Source organism: Lycorma delicatula, chromosome 5, assembly GCF_047948215.1.
Source record: "Lycorma delicatula isolate Av1 chromosome 5, ASM4794821v1, whole genome shotgun sequence".
Classification (NCBI taxonomy): domain Eukaryota; kingdom Metazoa; phylum Arthropoda; class Insecta; order Hemiptera; family Fulgoridae; genus Lycorma; species Lycorma delicatula.
Window position 1 is genome coordinate 99,681,074 of NC_134459.1, and position 6,202 is coordinate 99,687,275.

Genomic DNA, 6,202 nt, shown 5'->3' on the forward strand with positions numbered 1-6,202 from the left:
CCGAAATTATACCTAACCTAAATTAGGCATATATGTGGTAACAATATATATGTATATAAAACTTTAACCACAACTATCATTAACATTGTTCGGTTCAGTTTACTTAAAACATGGAAAAATAAAAGAATGCAGGAAGGGGAAAATATTTATGAATTATGAAATAGTAATTAATTATTTATTTTTATTACAGTAAAATGAATTAAAAAATTTCAATTTAAAAAAAATGTTTTTATTAAAAAAAAATATATATGTATATATATATTTTTATATGAATAAGAATCATAACACTATAAACAAATACAAAGGTGGATACTTTGTATATAGTAGTATCTATTAGGACAACCTTCCTTACAATCAGTTGAAGTATATGTTACAAAACTTTCCCGTGAGTTGTGTATAAAAGCATTACTACGTTCTGTACCTGAATAAAATAAACAAACAATAGTTAGTTAGTGATTTAATAATAATTAGAGAATTATTTAAATATTTAAACACACAGAAACACACAAATACTCTTATGCTAGCACGGATCAATCAAACGTAAATCAATGTAATGTAGTCTCTTAATTTAAATTCTAGCTCACTTAGCCTGAGTAAACTTTTAATAATTTTCAACCTATTTAATATAATTATTATGTCTTCTGAACTTGTTCAGTGAACATAAAAGATGTTCACGCTCTTTAAGGATCAGAATACAACATCCAATCAAAATTGGCATCGTTGTAAGTGTCAATATAAAACGATTAATATATTGATTACATGATATCTAAAACGTATTTAATATTAGAAAATAGCCAACATGAACCGAAAAACAGGCAAAATTGTTTGTCATTATTATTTGTGTGTACTGATATAAATCAATAATTAACAAAAAAATGAATATAATAAAACGGTTATAAAGTTTTCAAAAAAAAAAATCTTGCACAATTTTGCGCCAGAAGACCGACTTTTTTTAAAAATTAATTTGTTTAATATTACTAACAATAGATAAGGCAGATAAAGAAATGATAACGTTCCGACTTGTAGCCACATAACGAACTAAGCTTCTAATTGTCCCGCTCAAAATTTTTTTTCCTTAAACCGAGTGTAACTCAAGAACAGCTCAAACAATCATCATTCAATTTTTACATGCTCAACTTCAGATACACTACTGCAGCATAACTAAATTTTAATAAAATTGGTCTCGTAGTTTTGTGGCTCGAGAATCTCGAGTCACAATTAATATATATATTAATAGTCAATTAATATATATTTATATTATATATTATATTATTATTATTACATTATATATATATTTATTACATAAAGTAAAATAGTAATATAGCAATATATACATACAGAATATTATTTATTATTTTTAATTCAACAAATGAAAGAGAAAAAAGGCGCAAAAATGTCAAATTACATTACTTTTTTTTTAACCTCCGAGACCACCGTTAGGTATTATTGCTTCAGAGGATGAGATGAATGATTTATAGCGTGTGTAAAAATGCCGTGCCTGACCGGTATTCGAAGCCGGGACCTCTGGATGAAAGGCTGACTTGCTCATCATTACTTCATCAAATTACACCCACACGCTAACATCGTTATTTAATTTTTTTAACTCACAATGTTTTTTTTACTTTATTTTCTTTAAGTCAAAATATTTTTTTTCATGTTTGTTCTCAAATCTTGCATCCTTAATTTAACATATTTCCTGACATTGCCGGTTGATGAAATTTTGGACAGTTACTAAGGTCGGGTGACAATACAATATTCCACCATTATTTTTGCAAATATCCCCCGGTTCGGGGTAAACTAAGGGTGGAAATTAAGGGTGCAGGTGTAATAATTTACAAACTTTCTGACATTGCCTATTAATGAAAGTTTTCACAGTTACTACGATCGAGAGACAGTAAAATAGTCCACCATTACTTTTGCAAACATCCCCCCCGTACCGGAGTAAATTAAGGGTGCGGCTGTAAAAAATTGAAAAATCTGCAAAACCGCTATGCGGAGTTTTTGGAATCGCAGATGACAAATCCGATAGCCGTTTGACATAAAAAAAATGACAAAAACTTGGTACGGGAGTTTTTGTTGTTTCGAATTTGATAACATTACGTATATATATATATGTACGTATATATACAAACAAATGAAAAATAATGACTATGCTATAAACTTTATTATTTCGTTACTTTGTGTAGTAAATGTTTGATTGAAACTTTGTTTGATATTTTATAATTATATTAGAAATTTCAATATATTATGTTATCTTTTGAAATCCAAATTAACCTACTAATTAAACTCATACAATGTATGATGATAATTTGATTAAAGTCAATGTATAAAACAAGTTTTTAAAAATTTTGTAATATTATTACGATCCACTTTAATAATCTCAACCATATTTTAACAGTTTATTTGATTTAAATGTGTTTTCAGTTTGTTCAAAATAAAAGGCTTAACATTTAATATAAAAAAAAAAAAAAAACATAATTTGGAAATTAATATTTACCGAGCTAATTATTAAAAGATTTATATAACCGCCACTTTGGAATTTTCTAAGGTAAGTTTAAATCTTCAAATTTATTTATTTTTTAGAAGATATTGTTGGGAAGATGTAAACCAAATTTCTTTAATATATCTCAATCCGTTTTTAAGATATACATTTTTATTGAAAAAAACAAAATGGTAGACAGAGGTAAAATGAAGTGAGAAAGAACTTTTGTTTATGTTCTGTTTATTTTTATATCCTGAATCAATCCCTTAAGTTTGTCCAACTCCTTCCGGGACGCCTGAGAAATATCCTAGAGTGTGTGCGCATATGCACCCAGGGGTGTGTGTATATACTTATACGTACAAGCTGTAAAAGCTTTCAACTGTTAAACGTAGAAAAATTAAATTTAGCAAACGCCCCTACCTCAGAACGATCCAGTTTTCGATAAGAGGCAATCATATTCCGAGCAACCAGTAAGATATACACTTCAATAATTTCTCAAAAGCGCAATACTAAAAAATAGTCAAATTTAGCAAATGTTATCTTAAAACGATTTTATTTTAAGGTATGATACAATCACCTTCAATACATCACGATATGAGGGGGCGTTTTAAACGGAAAGAATATGATTATGACAAATCAAAAATATCAACTTAAAAATTTTTTTTTTTCAACTCAAAAATATCAAATCAAAAATTTTAACTTAAAATTCTTCAGGCTCTAAGTAATCAAAATGGTAGCATTTTAACATTTTTTACTGCTAGTTTCAAAAGTTGCCTACAATACAACCCAATTGGTGATCTGTTTTATTTTTTGTTTTTATTGTTTCATTATTGTTCAGTATTTATTTAAGAGGTAGTGAGCACCTACCTCTTAAGAGGGGTTAAACATTATTACATTTTTTTTTTTTTAATTTTAGCAATGTAAGATCATTGTTAAAATGGTCTTACCCTGAATTTTTTTGGTAAAGTTTTTATTCAATATCTTTCAATTTTGTGTTACAACCCTACCCTTTCCATTTAAAGAATCTGAGTTATACCTGTTGGGTGCTTTGTATGTATTGTCCTCCTACTGAAAAATGATCGTTTCGAAGTTGAAGACATTTTCTAAATTTAATTTTTCTCTTTTTCACTATTGAAACGTGTATATATATATATATATATATATATATATATATATAAATAAATAAATAATGATATTTGTTTATTTTTTAATATATATTTTTAAAAAATTAAACTTTTCTCGTTCTAATAAGATCAATCTAACACGTTGATTTGTTTTGGCCTAAATTGAAAAATAGGCTACATTGCTTAGAAAATAACCAGAGAACATCGGTACACTCGGACGGAAATGATTTTATTTTTCGCTTGATTTTTCGTTTTATTAAAAAGAATAATTTTATCCTGTTTTGAAAAACTTATCTAAAATATTTTTCTATTAATTTAATCTTTTTTTCATATATATATATATATATATATATATATATATATATATTTATTTTTTTTTGTATTCGGGATAATACAAAGGGTGCACGGCTTAAAACATTTGTTTTTTTTTTTGTTTTTTTTTCGGCTTAAAACATTTGTTTTTTTTTTTTTTTTTAACCTCCGAGTTCCACAGTTAAGCATTACTTCAGAGGATGAGATGAATGATTTGTAGCGTGTGTGAAAATGCCGTGCCTGACCGGGATTCGAACCCGGGACCTCTGGGTGAAAGGCCGAGACGCTACCACTCGTTGTTATTATAAAAATATAAATACACATGTAGAGTAAAAACATATTTGTTGTAAAATAAGAGGAAATAAAAAAATCATACGATTACTGTTCGTAAAAGTTTCCTAAATATTTTTCTGCCTAATTCAATTATGCAGAACAACATGTCATTTATGTTTGTTACATTTTTCGTATATCACCCACGTTCGATAGCTTATTTTCAATTTTACAATGAATTGTTTAGAAATTGTTACTTTTTATTTATAAAATATTTATGTAGTTACGCGTATATAAATGAATTAAACAAAACACTACGAAAATTACATTAAAATAAATACGTAATACTATACTACTCGCTCCCAAATATATGGTTGAATGGCTTCTGAATGATATGAATTTGATTATTATGCTCTTTCTACACTTATTATTGTTAATTATATCTTAATGCAAATAGTGAATAGTATTACCATGAATGTGAGGTTAACAACAGATAACGCAGAAGATCGGAACGTGTGGTGGCAGCGTGTTGGTCAGGCCAAATATCAATTTGGGTTATCTACGGCCATGACAGTTAACTAGTAAGTAAGTAAACAGTATTAATTCAACCGTATTGTTTTAATTAATGACAATGAACTTGAAAATCTTAGAATGTGATATTTTGTGTTTTACGATAATTAAAATATAATAATAAAACTATGTGACGGGTTGAAAATAAATTGTAATTGTATGTGAATGTGAATATTTTGTTTGATAATATTAAATTTATTTATCATATCTTTAGCATTAACAACAAAAAAAATTATTCATTTTCCTCAACTAAAATATAAATATATATATATATGGGATATATATAATATGGGAATAGTTCATTTTATATATATATATATATATATATATATATATGTACTATTTGAAGAGAACAGAAGGGTGGTTTTAGATAAACTAATGTATTTTCCACTTTCAAACATTTCTATTTTAAGAAAATCCCTTTTTTTACGAACGGAAAGTTATCATGCATTCTTATTTCGTATCGGCAATGCTCTTAACTAAAATTTCTTTAATAATTCGTAATTACATAAGCAAATAAAATATTCCATTTACAACAAACAGATATAATGAAAAATTCTTTATAATAAAATATTTTTAATATAGAGTTACCTGTTCTATGTCCCTCTAATATTTCGCTTGGTGCAGATAAACTACACTGAATTAAAATCAGTATAAAAAATACTGAAGTAAAGACAATGCATGATAAGTTTAGATTCATTTTCACTCGACGAATGCAAAAGAAGTTCTGTTAATGCAGATATACGACGTATATTTTATAAACCATGAATTTGGAAGGTGAATAATAGGTCAAATTTCTGTGATAGCAAATAATTTATTTTTTCTATTGGTAAAAAAACAAATAGAAACAAACATTTTTTCTTCAAATTATAAAAAAACAAAATTTTAAATAAACAAAAAAGCCAAAATTTATACATTATAAACAGTGATAATTGTTATCAGTAAATTAGGTAGTTTTTGCGTAATTATTATTGCAAGTTTTCATGGAATAATTAAATTAAAAACATAAAAAGGTTTTTTTTCAGAATTTAAACCTTTTAAGAAATTTGATTATTTATGTATATTTTAATGTTTATTTAAAAATAAACCAGAAATTGTTTTATTGTGAGTATTCGTTTGATTGTCTATCAGCTCTATCGGCATACTAAAATGAAAGAAAGATTCAAAGCATATTCCGTAGTTTTGAACGTTCCTTAATTGGAAATATATGAGATGATGAGAGTCATTCAAACATACACATACACAATAAAATAACTTCTAGTTTATTTTAAATAAACACTGAAATTACGTAAATAATTATATTTCTTACTAAGTTTAAAGTTAAAAAAAAAATTATTTGCATCTTTATTTATTTAATTATCTTACTAAATTTTATTTTCAATTTTGCATGATATATTTGCGCGTTATCCCAAGGAAGGAACAAAAATTGAGGCCCTAGCCTTCT

General features: G+C 26.4%; 1 long non-coding RNA gene across 1 annotated transcript; it reads right to left on the reverse strand.

Annotated features, from left to right (window-relative positions):
• Positions 1-161: 161 nt before the first annotated feature.
• On the reverse strand, positions 162-5,505 carry LOC142324496 (uncharacterized). The gene is made up of 2 exons (XR_012756306.1): positions 5,350-5,505; positions 162-421 (listed from the first exon to the last, which is right to left on the reverse strand). It is a non-coding gene; the product is annotated as an uncharacterized LOC142324496 (long non-coding RNA).
• Positions 5,506-6,202: the final 697 nt, after the last annotated feature.